Consider the following 19,473-nt stretch of genomic DNA (forward strand, 5'->3'; position numbering starts at 1 on the left):
ACAGCGTTAAGGCACAGAGTCTCCTGAGCCCAGTGGGACCTCGACCACTGCCATTTGAGTAGCAGACAGACACCAAAAACATCTGCAGAGCTACTGGGGCGTGTGGTGGCCACTCCACATCCGACACCTGCGATGCGGGGCCCCGTGGAAAGCCCCGTGGCCAGATCAAAAGAAGGGCTGGCAGTCTCAGCAACAGGTCTGCTGACACGTCACGCCCCAGCATGGAGGGGACATTCAGGGCCAGCTCTCATGGACAAAACACTCCAAGCACAAACATCTCCTTGTCCCACAGGGTAACTGGTGCCAGTGCAGCGTAAACTGCCCTGGTGGCAGCAGGGATGTGACATCGTTGGTTCTTGCAGGCAGAGACACCATCCATGTGCCCAGAGCCAGAGCACGACCCACCAAGCTGCTGCCTGTGCCTGGGGACAGCTGAGCCCCAGCCTGGCCGGGATGCTCCCACGTCCTAGGAGGCGCTTTTTCCTCCTGCACCTCCTATCACCCACATTTAGGAGCACCACCATTGCACTTAACGCATTTGCAAGGCCCTGTAATGGCTAAATTACTATTTTACACTTCACATGAGTGGGCATGAGGAAGCCCCACTTCTTCACGTACTTGTTACTTTGTACCTGTTTCTGCCCTCCCAAACATATTGGTGTTGCTTGTCCCTGCGGATGTGGGCAGGGCGTGTGTTCAGCTTCTCATCTGAAACATTTGCATGAGTGGCCAGTTTCCTCTCCCCCCACCGGGGACAGGAGTATCTTTCTCTCACTTCTCTATTTCATCGTGATCTATACAAGTAAGTTCAAAAGGGCAGGACGAGGGTCTGACATCCTGATGCTTTGGCTCACGCCCGTGAAAAGTTACTGGCGTCAGTACAGCTGAAGCTGCTTGTTTCCCCTCCAGCCTCTTTAATTTCTGTTCCTTTGCCACACATCAACAAGCTTTTACATTCCCTTGCTAACTACTTTGTTTCTCACACTCACAAAAAAACATATACATGCCTATACATACTTATACACACCCAAACATACATCTACACACCCATACAGGCCATTTATCAGCTAACTTCAGATTTATCTACTCAAGATATGTGGAGGTTGTGGCCTTCAGCCTGACTGGCTTTTAAAAAGCTAGCAATGATAGATATTGTAATAGTTTTTACCAGATTAACATAAAGATTTCGGTCCTGAGGAGTTCTTTCTTTCTTTTTGTTCTGTGCCAAAGACCATGGTTTGCACTCTGCATTTTTTAGCCCAGTAAAAGTTGTGTTATGCATGGTACCTTAAATTCCCCATTCTCCAGCCCAGAGCAATCTGTCTCTGTGTGTCACACTCCCAGTCTCCTCCTCTGAGTACCTATAAAGGGAGTGCCAAATAAAATGTTGTCAACACTGCTCTTCGTTCTCGCTCACTGAAACTTTGTTGAATTTGCCTAGTTTTACACCTATTACAGCTCAAAGACTGTTTGCTTCTCCCCTGCAGGGTTGTGGAAGCAGCAAAAGTAGTGGGGAAGGAAAATCTTCAGACCAGCTCACTGCTTTCTCCCTTTAAACTGCTGAACAGAAGGATTGAAGTCTCGAAGTTTTATTTTTCTCTGGGTTTTTTTATGACTGGCTGCCACAACTAAAAATGCCTCATTCTGTATCAGCAGCTTTAGTCACGCTGATAATTCAGATTTCCAGGCAAGATGATCCTTCCTTATGGTTTTCCTCTAACAACAAGAGTTCAGATAATTTTAATCTAACAATTGACTTCATTCTCTCATTTGAATATTCCTTTTCCCCAAATGGCAGAAGAAAAAAAAAGAGGGGGAAAAAAAAAAGAAACACAATTTTTATTGCATGGAAAATGCCTGAGGGGAATGAACTAAATTCAGCACTAACTTGCAAAGGCAGATTTTAAAGTTGCAAAATCAGAGCACAATTTGGCCCAATATTCTGTTTTGGCGTTTGGCTCAGCAGAGAAACCGGGACATGTTTTTTCCTGCCCGTGAATGATTGTTAAAATGAAAAATGAGTTTTCATAGACAGGGAAGTATCATTGCTGCAAGCAAGCATGAACAATGCTGAATCTCAGTCATGCATAAAACCCAAGAAGTGGCCAAAAAAGCTCTTTTCTGAGAAAGCTGGCAATCCCTGCTTTGGAAAGTTGTGCGGTCCCCTACGCCAACTTGCTTTACCAGCGCCGTCTGTGGAAATTGCTCTCCTTGAAACAACATCTACCTAATTTGTAGCAGTTAATAACTAACAGCATATAATTTTAAATCCCAGCCACACTTTGCTAGTTCCTGCTTTTAATTAAACCTGACTCGTAACAACGCGGGAAGCGGGGATTTGATAGGTGGGATGCTGGAGCCGCAGCCTGGGATGAGCAGGGCCGGCAGTGGCAGCACTACCACTAACGTGTGCTGGCACGGGCACGCCTGGCAGGACCCCCATCCACTTCTCCTAAGTGTGCATATTAATTCAGAGTCCTGCCAATCAGGGCTGGTTACTATGGTAATGGTGGGTCTAAACTAATCAAGAGCCACTCACCCTTCTCTGCAAGTAGGGACGAAGAAGTCCGTGGTCAGAATCCAGCCGCAGAGCTCCTCTGGACTGAGAGAGCAGGACAGACATGTGATAGGAAGTTAATGATGTATTAAAAATGCGTGTTAATTAGTGAAATTTTTAAAAATACAGCTTTTTCTTGGTATGCAAGTGGCAGGAGGGCTGGAGCGAGCAGCTACCACCTCCTTGCCTCTGCAACCCCTACATATCCTCCAACAGGACCCAGAAACAAAAAGTGCTGTACGTTACAGGGCATCCTGAATATACTGTGTAACAGCACCTTGGACATCGCTCAGGCTTTAAAGCAGAGATTTTCACGGGCCTAGAGCAGATCTGTGCCCCTTGCTACAATTGGAACTCTGCATAGGGAATTCCAGAGCAGTTTGGACCGAAGGTCCATGCCCATCAGAGCTCCGTCTCGCAGGAGGCGGCTGAGTTTTGGCGTGCAGAGTCTCGAGGCGATTCTCTATCTGCTCCTGAATTTGTTTTGCAATTGCAGTATGTCTCTGTCCATGTGCCATTAAGAGCTCAATTCTTTTATTCACCACCCCCTCCCTGCCTTTTTAAAACATCATGTTTATGCAAGTGGACAGGAGGCTCTCATATCTGGGTCACACGTTTGCTGGAGGTCATTGAAAGGCTACAAAATGGAGCATGCCTAATTCTGCTATTTCAGAAGTTTTCTCACATGTACTCAAGACAATTATGCCTATTAAACGAGTTCATTAAATTTCAGAAATCCTTTGAAATTCTGAAATACCAAAAAAAACATGCTGAGCTCTTTCCATTTCTTCCAACACCTCCTACAAAGGCTCTAATCCAAGGAGGTCCTGAGCACTGGAGCTTGGCTGCCTGTTATGTGGACAACATACTGAGCATGTCCTGTCTCCACTGCAAGCTGAATAAACTAAGTAAATAAAACAGAGCATCAAGGTCCATCGAGTGACCTTTTGCAGCATCCCTGTCATTGGCCCAAGCACCACTCTAGTGAGAATAATTTAGAGACACAGGATAAATGTCACCAATGCTCTTTAAGAGCTGTGGGGTTTGTGACAGGATGGGACATGCAAGACTTTTCCAGGACTGAGAGTTGGCTCAGTGCTGAGCTGCAAACATCAGGGATGCAGGAGGAAAGCAAAGGCAGGCTCCATGTGTCCTTGTCAACTTCTCTGAGGCTGCTCCATGGGACATCCTGGTCTCTGCCCTCCCAAAGGAGCACAAGGACTGTAGAACACTTCTTAGGCTAAGACACACATGGACAAAGAGGGCACAACCAAGCCATGGAGCACAGGCAGAACCATTCTGTTGGGAAGCAGCTTTTCCCACAACGAAACGTTTTGACACTCAAAGATATTGAGCTCAGTACCTGCCTCGTGAGTAAACAGGAGCAGTGGGTGCTCACTCATTGCAGTCACATCCCACAAATACACAGGTACTAATACCACTTACAAACACCTTCCTGTAAGGAATACTACAATGCATGAAAACAAAAGTTAATAGCTCATTGCTGCAATATTATTAATACACAGTCATCAGGTCATGGGATTGGTTCAGCAAAAAAAAAAAAAAAAAAAAATAAAGTATTGCTTGTGGTATCGTGCCTCTGAGCAGCACTGTCACTTCTGGTGAACCCTGTATGTCCTGGTAGCAATGTGGAAATTAAAATGTACACAAGCTGATAGCTCATTAGGAAGTGTTTCTTTTTGGTGGATAAGAGAGCATTTATCATCGTTGGCCCACACCAACAATCAGCTTTGGATAGAAGCCACCTTTACTAATGAACGGGAGGGAGCGGTTTTTAATCTCTCCAAGATCTCTTATCAATTGATTTTGGATGATGTATGGTAGGTTTTGTTCTCCAAGAACTACAGTACTCCTCAAGTGCCAGCAGAGACCCAATATTTTTTTTGTATGGCTTTGTCTGCTGACACTAAGCCATTTGGTCTTGACACCACAGTGATCTCCCTGCAGACTCTCTGCTACTGTATCACATTATCCTTGTCTCCCTGGACTTGCATTGTCCTGCCTTCCCTGTGATCACACTAACTCGGGTTCAAACAAACAAACAAGGAGAGGGGAATAAACCAGCTGATACTTTTGATTAATTTTAGCCACAAAATACTAAACCAGCTCTTGTGCTTGCTGAGAATTAACTCCTATCAAGTCACACCAAGCCCTTGAACACTACCTGTGTACGAAGGTGGCCAGGAGGCATTATACTGGCATTGAAGAGAGAGCCTTTGATCAGGTCCTCAGGAAATACTTCCTCTGTCTTCCTGAAGTGTAACTTTAGACCAGGCTCTACCAAGGCCACTTCACTCTTTTGTGCATCCCCTTGAGCTCACTGGTGAATGAGCTGAAACCTGCTCTGTTTCCTTTACTAGGTGGCACGTGTCAAGGATCCCTGCGATCACTTTTATTACTTGCTTTATCTAAAGAGCTCCTTGCAGGAGCCCAGGGTGTCAGTGGTCACGAAAAGAGCATTGCTGGAATACAACAGTATTTTATACCCTCTGGGTCAGACAATTAACTGAGTCCCATTAGCAGCTCGAGTCTCAGGCCTGGATCCAAGCAATAGCAAAGATGTGTCAGCTCTCCCTCAGGAAAGTGGGAAGATCAGTCTCCTCATGGAATTCACCCAGATGCTGGAGAAAGGCAGGAGAAAAGCTGAATAAAGAAATACACTTTACTGTGTCTACCACTCTTTTCAGACTCACTTCTGATGGAAAGCTGCTGGAAGCCTGGTGGTTCTGCCCCATGTGTTTAGAAGGACAGCAGTGGGTGCTTTAAGGGGTCTGGGTGGATGGAAGATCTCTATAGTAGGTCTCCTAAACTCTTTCAAACTTCTTACATAGCTCTAATGAGGACTCAGTCTGGCTGCTTCATAAGCCAAAGACAAATTCTGTGATCACTGCCATTGGGCAGCTCCTTAGTCCTTGAATCTGCTTTACCAGCTTTCACAGGATCATCACTGAGGATTTGATCCTAGGTGAAAAGCAAAGAAGACGGGGAGAGGAGAAAAGTGGGACAAGACAGAGAAATCAAACACTTTGTTTTGGTCAGCTGCTTCAGGATCTGAGCCTGGTATAGGAGGAAGGGCCACAGTGACCCTTCTAAGAGAAAATCCCTCAGCTCCTACAGATAAACACGCACATGGAGTGGCTCTTCTGCTCCGACACCTGGATTTCCACGTCTCCTCATTATAACCAGCTCTAGGAGAATAATGTCATATAAGATGTCAAAAACAAGAAGCAACATGCTAGAAGAGTGCCACTTGGAAATAAAGCCCTGCTTTTATTGGATAGCTGATCTGCTAAAAGCAGTTATTTGAAATATCTGCAGATCGTTGGGATCCGTGAATAATTGCTATCTGCACATCTCAAATTCTTTACAGTTTTGCTGTTACATAGCTGTGCATGTCTATAAATAGTAGAGCAATGTCGCTCACTGCATAATACAGTCTCTGTGTTTTTACAACTCATCATGAACTTCTATGTAATTTATTTTTTATTGAAGAATTCCAATTAATGGCTTCCTGGTGATTTTAAAGCCTCAAATTATCAGTCTCTGAAAACAAAGCAGAGAACATAATTATCATAAACCGAGAATTTTTCATTTTGAAGCTTATCTGTTTGTGCTAAGTATCTTGTCTGTAAGTAATTAGTGCCTTTATTTTTTTCAGTAAAAATAATGACCATTCTATGCTGCACATCCAAATTTCGTTAACTGCTAGATGTACTGTATACATTATATTTGAAAATGCACCACCTTGGACCAGCTTTAAAGTATTTCATCAAATGATAATGGCAACAACAAAATACATCTGTTTTTCGGAATAAATTATGTGACATATTAAAAAAAAAAAGCTATTATATCTTTTTCTCTTCTAAGAGTAAAAGCCTTTCAAAAATATGCACTTATTTATTACCATGGTGGCAGAGGCTGATGGTTAGCTGCTTTTAGGCTATTTATAATTCCCAACTGCTGATAAGAACTGATCAGATGATCGTACAGATATACAGAGCACCCTTTACTTGGATATCTGTCCTTGTTTAGCATGTGCAGGAGCTCAAAGCCAGGAGCAAACCAAACCAGGACTGCAAGCTGAGGTAGGTAACAGGAGGAATCTGCAGCATCCTCTCACAAGTGGTCCTTGAAAGGATGAAATTTAAACACAACACATGGTACAGTGAGATCCTGCTCCTGAGCGGTACCTGGGGAGGTGGAGTGGATGGAGAGTGTGAGTATCTACAGTCCCTCTAGTGCCAAGAGCAGATTTGTGCCACTGATGTTTTCATGACACACAGAATTTTACTGGTGTTTCCCGTACAGTCTCCCTTGGATGCTCTGTGTTTGCAGGTGGGATGACTGTTCCCAGCTCCAGGTAAATCAGTTTATAACCCACAAGGCCTTGTCCTGCCTGCCATCACTTAGCCCCCCATTAGACTTGGGCAGTTCCTGTACTACACAGGCCACCCAGAGACATCGAGAGTCCCCCACAGCAAGGGTGGAAGGGAGACCTTGGCACAGATCTCTGGTCCCACATTTGCTCTGCACATCCAGAGCATCCCCTAAACATCCACAGAGGAGGGTGGGGACCAAGCCCAAAATGAGAACGAGTATGCCATGTACCAGCCTTCCTCAACACCACCACGAGTCTAACACACACAGCCCTGCTTTATTTCCCTGTCTTGTACTGTAATGCCTTTTCTATTGTGGCATCAAGCAATGGAATCACATAGTCAATAATCCAGTAGTAATGCATGTCTGATAAAGCGAGGAGGAATGAATTAGGAAGACAATGAGGATACTTCCCTACAAGAATATGTTCCCAGTGATCTGTGGACTCTCCTCAAGTGCAAGCTCATTTCCAGGTTCCCCCAGACTGTTAATCAAATAACACTTTCAGCCTAAGACAGGCTGGTCTCTACCAGACACTGCAACCTCTCCAATGACTGCAAACAGGTATGAAGCAGCTCCCTGCTTTCACTTTTATAAGGAATCCTGCTGATTGCAGTAGAAAATTGCTAAAGACAGTGAATTTGAAAATTAACCCAAGGTAAAATACTAATTCCATAATTTTAAACCATAAATAAACATGCCTTAAAAGTCTCAAGTCAAGTTACAGTAACATCAGCTCCCCTCACTGGCTGGCTCCTCACTCTGTGCACCATCCCCGCTTCTTATATCGGTTGGATGGAGAATGTCCCTCAACATCTGAAGGGGGTTTAAGGTCCCTTCCCAGCCTGACCACGGCACAGATCAGAGCTGGTGACTGTCCAGCCCCAGCTCACACTTCCTTGAAGCGAGATCCCCAGCTTCACTTCAGAGTTCCCTCTCATTTTGGCAGACATCCAGGCCAGCTGCTAAAATAAATCTTTTCTTTTTTCCCCTGTGAGCCCTGATGTTCTCCTACTGGAGAAAGGTAGCAATAGTGGTGGTGTTTCTTGGCTTCTGTCCTATACTGTGTGATCCACCCCGAGCCACCTCTCCCCACGTCTCCAGACCACATTCCCAGGCTGCAGGATGAAGGGGAGCCGCGCAGCAGCTCGCCGTCCGCCTCGCACTCTCTTTGCTTCCAGGCACTAAGTAAATGTCAGCTTTTTTTACTGTGTTACATACATTGTTAATTTTAAAAAGAAATCCAATATCATTGTTTTTCATGCTAGCTGAGGTGATTCTGAAATTTAATAAAAATAGTGGAATTTTTCATTAATGGCAACCAGGGGTTTAAGCTACCACTAACTTTCCACAGTGGCAAGAGCAGATAAAGAGAGGTCATCCTCATCTTGTCACATTACAACTGTCCTCAGTCACAATTCAATGGCAAAGAATTCAAATGCAGCGCTTTTTGCTTTACTGAATTAACACAAAAAAAACTAGTGCAAGGCATTGTACCTAAAGCACCCATAAATGTGAGCACCTAAAAACAACCCAATAATGTTTTCTATAAGAGAAAAATGCAAGGGCGAGGAAATGATATGAAATACTCCTTCCTAGTCAGGTGTTTCTGTCACTCCAGATCTGGCAGGGAGGGACACATTAGGGGTTCATAGGGTGGATGGTTAAAGCATCCTGCAGACTCACCCTGCTTTGGTGGCAGCCCATCCTAAAGGGAATCCTTATCCAGTGGGTACCCAACTGCACTACAGAACAGAGCAGGGAGGTGCTCTTAGAGGAATTACTACACCATAACTTGTAGTATCCGAGTATCTTAAGAGTAGATACCAGTTTGGACTTTGCCTTCCCTGACTGCAGCTCCGTGGTCTGCTACCACCACATCAAGGATGAAAACTAAGGGGAAGAACGTGAAAAAAATATTTTGCTTTTAAAGTATATTTTCTTTATGGCTGTTACTGGGGAAAAAAAAAACCCTTACATTAAAACTACACTGCAGAGCATTTGTTCTTTCGATTTTGTTGTTGTAAAAGGGCTCCCCAGGTCTCACCCATATCTGAGGCCAAAGTAAGTAAGGTCCTTCCTCTCCCCCGGCTCTTCCATTACTAAATCAGCAGTTTACCATCCCTTCTCCCAAGGCCACCGCTGAGTGGCCACCTTACAGCACATTAGCAGTCAGCAGAAAAATCGGGAAAGTCAGCCAGTGGCCATCCATGCTGCACGTGGGACTCTCGGAGCAGGACCAGCCAGACACCCATCCATGTCCCAGCCAGGTCATCCAGCAATCAAGCAAATGCTTTTCCTGAGCCTCTTTGTGGGTACGTAACCAGATAAATGCAAAAAGAACAAAATCTGCTCTCCCCACAGTGATGACACCCCATGGACATTTGCAGTCCCTTTTATATGTAAAGATCTGTATAACTGCTCCTGAGGTTGGTGGGAGGGGGGGGTGAGATGGAAAGCAGAGAACAAACAACCCTACCCAGTGAACTCCCAAAGAGCCTGCCCAACTCCAGTGTCACACACACTTTTATTTTGGCACCTGTGTCTCCCCATCAGCAAGACCTTCATTTAACAGGAAAAATATACCTTTTTTCCCCCCCCTTCTCCTTTGCTTCTGAGTGTGGTCTCTTGACGTTCAAAAGCCAAAGAGATCCCAGAATCCACTTCCTCTGAGCAAGAACACAGACTGAAGTTTAGCCTCAGGTTCTGCCTCTGCCAGCACCACACTCTGATATTAGGAAATATCAGAGATTACAGAGAAACTGAGAGCAGCACTTCCGTGGGAAGACTGAAAAATATGAATGGCTCTTTGCAGAACGGCCCTTCCTTTCTACAGGCTTACATTTCTAAGTTGAATTTGTCACATTTTTCCAGCTTGTCACTGCAAGCAAGGAACTTACTGCAGCAAGAAATTCACTGGGTTTTCCCAAATATCCCCCAAACAGTCATTGTTTCTCTCCCAGAGCATCACCGGTGTGGTACAGGGCACAGCTTCCAGGCTGGCACATGGCACTTTGCGCTGGATTGCATCAGACGCAGTGGCAGAAAAAAAAAAAAATCACTGGAAACTTTGGAGTTGGAAATGGAAATTTGCAGTAATATGTGATAATGAGGAAGACGGCTCTTGTCTCTGCTGCAGAAGCCTGACCTTTTAACAGAGCAAATGTCAGGCAGAGATACACAAATGTGTTTAGACCAATATCAGTTGCTTCTCTGTGGGGGGGTGCCCACACAGGCACATGTACAGCAAGGGATTTGCTGCCACCGTACATGCAGAAGGAGCACGGTGCTGCAGGTCGCCCTTGGAGGCAGCATCCCTGGAAGTTGTGCCATCAGGTGTGAGGGGGCAGATCCTTACAACAGAACATGGGTCTTGCATATCCCAGATTCTGTGTATCCGCACCTCACACCGCCAGCTCGCACAGAGCAGGTGCTGATCTGCCTTTCCACTGGTCTGGTTTTCCTTCTCAGTTTGCTACACCTGAAACAATTCTGGTTCCCAGAGGTGCAAGAAAGGACTGAGATGGCAAATGGGTCCATGAGAGACGAGTCAAGCTGTGGACCAGAGCCAAAAGCCAGAAGGGCATCTGGCTTGGGTAGGGATATAAATCCATTGTTTGGGATTCAAGGCCTAGCTTGTGGCCATCATGTGCACACCTGGAACATCCAGGAGTCTGCACACACTCTTCTCAAATGGTACTTTGGTTCCCCTGTCAATTAAGGAAGAGCTACCACTATTTTGGAAAAAAACAAAAATAACATAAAGACCTGCTTCTTACTCTTCCCACCCTAAGATGGGGACATCTGATACAGTAACAACACAGAGCAGACCTATGTGATCCCAGGTATCCATCCACCTCTCCTCCTCAGTCCCAGGAAGTTTAATGGGACACATTTCTAAAATCCCACATACTGCCCCCAAGCGAGCCCTTAAAATCAAGTTAAATGCATCCACCCCCTTTCCTAAGCTGAGCTGCACCTACAAAAAGGAGACCAACATAACTGGCCCCTTAGCATGGAGCCACCAGGTCAGTACATTCAACCAGTACAACCAACAACCTGCTGGCACAGACTGGAAGACATCAGACACCTTCTGGCACTGGGTTTCTCTAATCTCGCGTGTAGGAGGTTGCACACAGAGCCAGAACCCTGCAACGCCACAGCAAGGCAAGAAGATTAGTACCTGAATCCAAACACTGGGAAATGTGGGACCCCAGTGCACAAAAACCCATGTGCCTACCCTGGAGTTCCCACTGCTGCATTTCTTGTGCTGGGGAGGAAAGCCCATATAGCACAGGCATACACATATCTGGTCATTAGCTCTGCTTTAGCCTCACAGCAGAGGCGTTATCCTTGGAAAAGGCACACCAGAGATCTGCAGGGGGGACCCCAGTATCCCCAGGTATCAGGGATGGCATGTGGATGGCACACCAAGGAGCCCGGATGGACCACCAGGGCCACAGGAAGCAGCAGCTCGTGGCTGTGAGGGAAAAGTCCAAGGAGACAGCAAAGTACAGTTACAAATTGTTGTGCTTCTCGAGTTAGTAATGCTGTTGGGGGATAGGAGAAGGTAATAAGCAGAATTTTCTAGGAAGCACGCTGAAAATAAGGTACTAAGAAAAGTCACTGGAAATGTCAGGCAAGCCAACAGGGAAAGGTCCAAGGAGCAAGCAAAAGCACAGCATATACTTTTTCATCTATTCAATCTGACCCTGGGCCCAGTGCCACAATCTTTTTAAGGTTAGTGGTGGGAAAGCTGCCTTTTGAATGTTTGCAGAGGCCTATTAACATCCTGTGCTGAGGAACCTTAAACCCCAGGTAGTATTTCAGAGGAAATGGACAGCACAAAACACAGACTGAAAATTAACCACAGCAGACCCCAGGCCTAAATAAGTTCCACTAGCCCTTTCTGAAATCACTTAAAGGCTTTCCTTCCAGTTGGACTCCTGCCCAACCACTTTAATAGGTGCAGCAGGCAGGGGGGAAAAAAAAAAGGGGGGGAGAAAGAAGAGAAAAATAGAAGGGAAAAAAGAAAGCGATTTGGCCCAGTAATTTAAACATTCTTTGCAAAATAATAATAAAGTAAAAAAAAAAAAAAAGGCAGTTTAACAAAAATTGCAAGTGTAGCAGGATCAGGAGGGTAACTTGGTGAAATTCTCTGTGGATGGCTGCAAACCTCTAATGGAAAGTTGTGTAAGTGGCTGAGGCCAAAGTAGGCATTAATTACAATGAAAAATCAGTTTAGTGCAGGCCACAACTAAATTGGAAGCTGGTCCTCTAGGTAAAACAAAGAAAGTGAACAGAAGCTTTAGATTTGATTACATGGCAATACAAGAAAAATGTGCTGTATGTTGTCTATTATTAAAGCTGCTTTTGGGCCTTCTGTGAGCGCCTAAGGGATTTTAATAAAAAATTAGTAATAACCCTGCTGCCCTGGCTCGCTGCGGCTTTTGGCGTGTTTGTGGGTACAAGGCTAGTTCTGCAGTACAAATTAAGTCACTTTAGACAAGCAACCTTGAAAGCATTATGTGATAGCAAAGTTCAAGCACCACACTTCGACTTTAAGAGGACACAGTCCCTTACTGGAGGCCAGCTCTGGGTTTAGAAGCTGAAGTACAATTTCATCAGGAAAGAAACTCTGCAACTGCTATATTTATCTTTGATTATTCTTGGCAACAGTAGAAATACATACCCAGGTTCATAAACAGTATATAAGTGTATAAAATACTGCAAAAGAGTGAGTTAATGGGAAAAAGTCACCATTAACAGATTTTTTTTAAACAAATGCTAACTCTATAACCTTCTTTACATTGATGTAATGATACTAATAACATTGTCTTTATTGCTAATATCATGGTCCTTGGCATGGCTGGATACAACTATGCCAGGAAAGTTTACCTGGATTAATTTAAAAATGCCAAAAAAACCCCATTCTCACACCTTTACAGAGCTGACTTTTCCAATCCCTTTCCTAGAAATATTTATTTTAAGGTGATATTAACTACGTTCTTTATACTCCAGCACATCCATACCTCAGTGGATCCAATTCTGCTGTTAGGTCCTTTGTCACAATTTCCTTCAAACTAAAGGTAAAATTGGCTGTGTGCAAAATTTTCTAACATCCAGGGAAATAAGGGCAAAAAGAAAAAAATATTGCAGGGCTACAGAGACAAGGAAACATCCAAGAGCACAAGCTGTGTCTCCTTGGTGGTGGGCTGCTGCTGTTGGCTGCTCCAGTGGGTCCCCATCCCTCCAGCACTACATGCTGGGGGTGGGGGGTTATACAGCTCCTGGGTGGGTGAATATTTGGAATTTTTTATGTCACAGACATTGGTTATGTCCTAGAAGCACTGCCCAGCCCAAAACCCTGCCTGGACAGGAGTGTGGCTGTACTCCTGTATTGCTAATGTTTGCTATTTTACTATGAGTTGCATCAGGTTTCTGTGATCTGTCCTAAAAAGTCTCCTCCTGGGTTATTTTCTTCCCCTTCAAGCCCATGTTCACCACTCTTCTTCCTTGCATAGCACAATATGGAGAAAGCATCCAACTATTTTCTAAGGTTACCAAGCAAGAAGGAAAAGAGGAACAAAAAAATAAAACGGACAAAAAGGAAGGTGGGAGGAAGAAACAACAAAAGATTTGCCACTGGTTTAATTCCACAAACTTAAAAGCCACCTCATTTCCTCATTTTTCAAATCTGATTCACAACTGAGTGTGTCAGGTTGACAATTTGGCAACTCTCATCCTAAACCCAGTGGCTCCATGAGCTGTTCCTGAGGTGAGTGATGTTAACAGGCATGTGCAGACCTGAGCTTCTACTTCCCATCAACATGACATGGACAAGGATGTCCCTGAGTGCTGTGGCAAGGAAAAGGGGCTCCTCTCTGTGCCATGACCTAGAAGTGACCTAGAAGAGTGCTGGAAAAGAAACAACTTTGGCTTTCAGCCCTTTGTCACGCAGATGAGTTGGGCTTCAAAATCCCTTGATCCCAGTCACATGTGGCCACATGCAGGGATTCATGTCACCGTGTGCCACGCGTTCCCGACTCAGACCGACACCTTCCCTCTTTCCAGCTGCACATTCCGTGTTTTACAGTGTCAGGCAAGGCTGTCACAAGAAAGGACTATCCCAGTTTTGATGACCAGCAGGGCTGTTTTACAGCACACAACCCACACAGAACCCAATCACTTAAAAGAAGCTGTGAGGTGAACACTGAAATTAGAGTTCTTTCTGAAAATAAAACAAAACCAACATTGTAAACCTCTGAGTTCCTCCAGAGTAAAGGAGTGCTGGGGTTGGGTGGCTCATCCCCATTATGCACAGGACTGCAAGTGATGTAGCTGGAGGACTAAGAAAAAAACCCAGAAACAAACAGTCCTGTTAACATATAACACATCTATCTATAGATACACACACACGTTTTGCAGGATATCTGAGTTTGTAATGTCTTAGTGCATCAATGCTTGCAGACATCCCTGGAAGGTACACACAAGTCCCTTCTCTTTCTCTCCAAACCTGTTTACTTTTGCTAATGAAAAGCCGCAGCCTTTCGAGGCCGCCCGGCACCACATCTGCTCAGCGAGTGCAGGAGTGGCCTCCAGAATCAAGTCCCTTTCTCCAGCATCTCTCATGCTAAGATCTGTGAAAAAACAACGTGGAGGAGGAGGAAAATAAAAAAAAAAAAAAAAAGAAGAAAAAGGAAAAAGAAGAAAAAAAAAAAAAAACAACCAAAAACTTTTGTCTGTGGATTCAAAAGAGCCCTCTTCGTGCCAGATTCATCTACATTAAATTGGTCGCGACCTTCCAGGTGTCTTTAAGGTTGAAGTGTTTGCTGGACCATTTAAAGCTCCTCTCCCGGGCTCCTGCGACCCTCCTGACATGGAGAGCCGGGCTTTTAAGAGTGTAGCCACCTTGTCAATGCTCAGAGGTCACTAATAGCCTGCCTTGGGCCTTCCAGCGGGTCGCGTTCGGCTTGCTAGCCCAGCACAAAGGAAAAAGGAGAGGAAAGATGGGGAGGGGGGATAATTATCATTCTTCCTCTCCACCCCCCCCCACTCTCCAGGCTGAGAGTTATGCTCCATGTCACTGTGTTAATGCGCTTGCATCCAGGGAGACACATAATGCTCCTCTCAGCCCTGTTTATTAGTGAGATCCATTTGCGAAAGGCCCTTCTTTTGTACCACAATATGAATGTGCTTTGATGGCAAATAATTACGCTAGTCCTTTTGACATGAGGATCCACAGGCTGCCCTAGTTAAGCCAGTAATTAGCCTGTCCTCCTTTTTTTTTTTTTTTTTTTTATTATTATTGAGAAACTACAAATTATCCTCATATGAGCACTGGCCATTGCTTTTTCTCTTTTCTATTCTGCCTCTCCCTCTCTCCCTCTCCCTTGTATCTCTCGGCACTTTGGATAAGGGGAATGCAGCTGCACTAGAGCAAGATAAAGCTCCGCCATCAAGATGATGAACAATTTGGATGAAGAGGCTTCGAGATGAACACAAAAGCTGAAGAAGTGCGGCTGATGCAGCCCCGGACAGCTGAAGAATGCTGCAGTCTGCAGATGAATAGCCCTCATTTGTGAATATACAGATTTTCCATGATGAATAAAAACTGAGTGTAGGTCACAATAAATAAACTTTTTTTTTTATCCCCCCTTCTTCTCAAATAATAATTCAGGTTCCCGGCACCAAACAGCTGTAAATTGAAGGTTGTGCTTAGTTTTCTCAACTCTCAAAGGGGATAATTAAGCTAAGCTCATATTGTTTGATATATTAGCGTAATGATGAGCTACTATATTCTGGCTTGTTTCGAGTTATTTTAGGTTTTTTTTTTTTCTATTATCTTTTTTCTTAAATTACATTTCAAATACATTTTAAATGTAGAAACAGCATTTCCGAAACACAGTTGCCCTGTGTTTGGGTCTATCTGAAATGTATTCATATAACATTTAATTAAAGATGCTACATCCCCTTTTTTTTGGTAAAAAAAGCATGGAGGTAAAAAATATCGATGTTATTTGACTAGTCCTGACATAATCTCACTCAACTGCCAAACCTTATCCTTATTGGCACAAGACAGTTAGATGGGGTTGTATTCTTTATCAATACAGACAGTCATTAACCTTCTGGAACTTCAGGACTGGCATTTCTTGACAACCATAAAACCACCTCAGCCCCCACAATTTTTTCATAATTTCATTTGAAGATCAACAGAGGGTAAATATAAATTCTGATTTTACCTGTAAACCGGGATTTACACTCACAGACTGGCAGATGTCATATTTTTAGGACAGCTGACCAGATTCTGGGGCTCCAAGAACTTTAAAATACCTATAAGTTGAACACCTGCCTTGGGAATGAGTGTGAAAGCAAAGGAAGCCCATGAAGCTGAGTGCAGGTGGAGAGCAGTGGTCCAAAACATGCTCATAAAAGTAGGATACAGAGTAGTAATAGTAGTCAGTAGGACTATTCGTTAGAAGCATTGTTTATCTTGTTTTCCAAGCTAGAACTACACATGAAGCCTTTTCCCCATACTCACAACCCACAAGAATTGAATAACCTGCCCTCTAAAGATCCTAAATTTCAGTTCTGTGCTACAGATTACATTAGAGAAGGAAATCAGGGAGCAGCACAGTGATTTGATTTCGAGCTTCAGTGCTGAGTAGAAAGTTCTGCTAACCTAAGTCAAACAGACTCTTCCTTTTACCCACAGTTTAAGAATTAAATCCCACAGCACACTCTGCTTATATTCTAAGGCTATGGCCAAGCTTCATAACATGGTGAGAAGAGACAGTTCAAATATCTCAGAAAAAAATAAGACTGTCCTACATCTTGGCCTGTTTCTGGAACCAATGTCAAGCCACATGTGTTTTATGGTTCGACAACGCATGTGAATTGTCCCTTTGGTCTGTGGTTTGGGATCAAAGGGAGAACAGCCCCTGTGATTTTTACAGCATGCCTAGAAAGAAACTCCAGGAATCTTCCACCAAAGCCTTGAGGTGGCCCATGAGGTTTCTGAGTTGCTCAGCACAGCCAAGACCCTGTGGGGTGGGTGAGCACTGGGATGCTGCGTGGCTGGGTGCCCCTGTCAGATTTTTGCAGCTTTCCCAGCTCAGTGGTGATGCATCATCCTGATTTCCCAATGAGGATTTGAAGTCCCACTGTCACTTGCTTGACCTGTTGTCGCACTGCAAGGAGGCAGCCCAAACTTTGAGGATTTCAGTGGGTTCAGGATCACGTTTCCCCATCCTCATGACAAGGCTGGCCTGGTCTGCTCTAAAGCTTTGCCCATAATCCACTGCCCTTGTGCTCATCCCATCAAACAGCAACAAGGTGTCACCACAGATGAGGTGGGACCCAACTTCATCCTCCTGGGCACATCCACCTCCACAATACACTATTCACAAGTGTGTTAGGAAGACCAATTAATCAGAAATTGCAAGAGGGGAAGAAAACAAAAAGAAAAAAAAAAGAAATTTTTTTTTTCCCCCACACACCTGGGAGAAAATTCCCACTGGCGTTCACTCCAAGAAAACACTGCAATAATCCTGATCCAAAGGCCATTGGAGACTGTGAGTCTTTCCAGTGGCTTCAAGGGAGTTTCAACCAGGTCATCACTAAACCCAGTGACAAATAAAACTGAGTGCTGTATATCAGAGGAAAGCAGGGAACCACACACCATCCCTAAGGATCCCAGCTCCCAGGGCCCTGTGGGTTTCCTCACAGTGGCACTGATGGTGGTCAAACAGCCTTGGATTATCATCTAGAGCCCATCCAGTACTTAAACCGATGATGGATTTCCACTCATGCTTGCAGTAATGGCTGAACATTTATTAACTCTTTTCTCACTCATTATCTCCCTCCTTGAAAGGGTGCTCACAGCAAAACCGGGATCAATAGTTAGGAAAACAGATTTTTTCATTTGACAGCTGCGCAAAAAACACACCTTTAATTTGTATATAGCCCTGTATAGACTCTGCTTAGCAATTAAAGATTTTATTTATTTTTTAACAACCACGAAGTTATTATTCATATTGTTGTTAGGACCCCAAAATCCTCATCAGAGGATTATTACTGTGTGTAATAAGAGAGAGGGAGAAGGCAGCTCCTGCTCTAAAGAGCTCGCAGTTTTAACATGTAAGAGACAAAGAAGGGCAGATAAACCATCCAGGAGGCAGGAGGGGTTGAGGACAATGTAAAGGTGAAAAAAAAAAAAACCCAAACCCCTCTGTTCTGCTGTAATAAGTTCAGCCTCAGTTTATGCTACTATAGGATTTCAATATTTTTCAGATTATGCAATCTGATTTAATAATCAGTCGTTCAATACAACTCTTGTTCTTCCTTGTCTCTGCCCGAAGAGTTGATGGAGGCAAAAAGCACTTGTGCTCTCACATTCAAAAGTTAAGACTGACCCAAGGGATCATCAATCAGTAACTCACTTTAAAATTCTCTTTAAAATGTTTTACTAGCTCACTTTACTTGGCGTTTTTATCACTATTTATATCTCTAAAGCAGTGATATAATTAGTAAAGCCATTAATGTTTCTTATGTTTAGTCTTACAAAAGCTACAAATATCTATAAATCTGGCTTACAGCAAAATAAATAATAACAATAATTCTGTCAAGCATCAATATAATTTGCTGGACAGCATTGTGTAAACCAAGCAAATATCTGAACCATTAATGAGCTTAATCTGTGCCATTTAACCACCCCTTCAGTAAATTGTTCTGCAGGCCAGAGTGTCCAGGTTAGTAACTTCACAGAATTCCCTCCTTTCCCAGTATTGGCTTCCTCACAAAAGTGACTGGCCTGCCTTTACCCAGTTCTGTCTTACACTCTCCTACAACCTGACTCAAAATCTCTTATCAAATGTGTGGGAAAGGAGGTTTTTTTTCCCATTCTTGTAGAACTTTGAGTTCTCAGAGATGCTGATGTTCTGCATGGATCCACATTCCTTAGGAGAAAAACCAAAATGAAACGAAACAAAAAACCCACCACCAGAAAAAATTCCCCTTTCCTTTTTTTCCCCTGACAACAGTCACTTTTTAGTGGTGAGGACGTTCACTCAGGACAAGATAAAGTCAGTTTTAAGTCTCTGCTGTGTGTGGTTCAAACCAGTGACAGGAATCTGGGTCCCAGCATCTTCCCCTTAGGGTTAGGCTCTCTCATTCAAGCCAAAATTTATGCCTCAGGCAGGAGAAACTTTTCATCTCTAAAACATCAAACCAGGATGTTGCAGAGTCCTGCTTTTTGTCATATTTCCTGTTCCTGACACAGGGATTTTTGTGAAAACTCCTGGACAGCTCAAGCTCTCAAGACTTTGAACCATGGCATGGGCCACCCTTTATTCTGCTAACACTTGATTTTCTTTAAAATTTAGTCATTTTCACATATGCACAAAAAAGAAAATCCAACAGAAAGCACAGACCAAGCCTTGGCAAAACACTACAAGCTCCTGCTTTCTGCTTCTTCTCATCCAATGGAAATATTTTCCCCTTTTCCACGAGGTACAGAC

The 19,473-nt window shown here is 44.0% G+C and overlaps 1 long non-coding RNA gene across 2 annotated transcripts in view; it reads right to left on the reverse strand.

The window, feature by feature from the left end:
- LOC127473362 (uncharacterized) overlaps positions 1–19,473 on the reverse strand; it is a 277,370-nt gene that overhangs the window by 152,034 nt on the left and 105,863 nt on the right. For both annotated transcript variants that reach the window (XR_007905379.1, XR_007905380.1), the window contains one exon: positions 2,540–2,602. This is a non-coding gene — a long non-coding RNA (uncharacterized LOC127473362). The remainder of the gene's footprint in view (positions 1–2,539; positions 2,603–19,473) is intronic.

The sequence above is a fragment of the Manacus candei genome, unplaced genomic scaffold (genome assembly GCF_025592945.1).
Source record: "Manacus candei isolate 608988 ecotype Guabito, Panama unplaced genomic scaffold, ASM2559294v1 h1tg000035l, whole genome shotgun sequence".
In the NCBI taxonomy this organism is placed as follows: Eukaryota; Metazoa; Chordata; class Aves; order Passeriformes; family Pipridae; genus Manacus; species Manacus candei.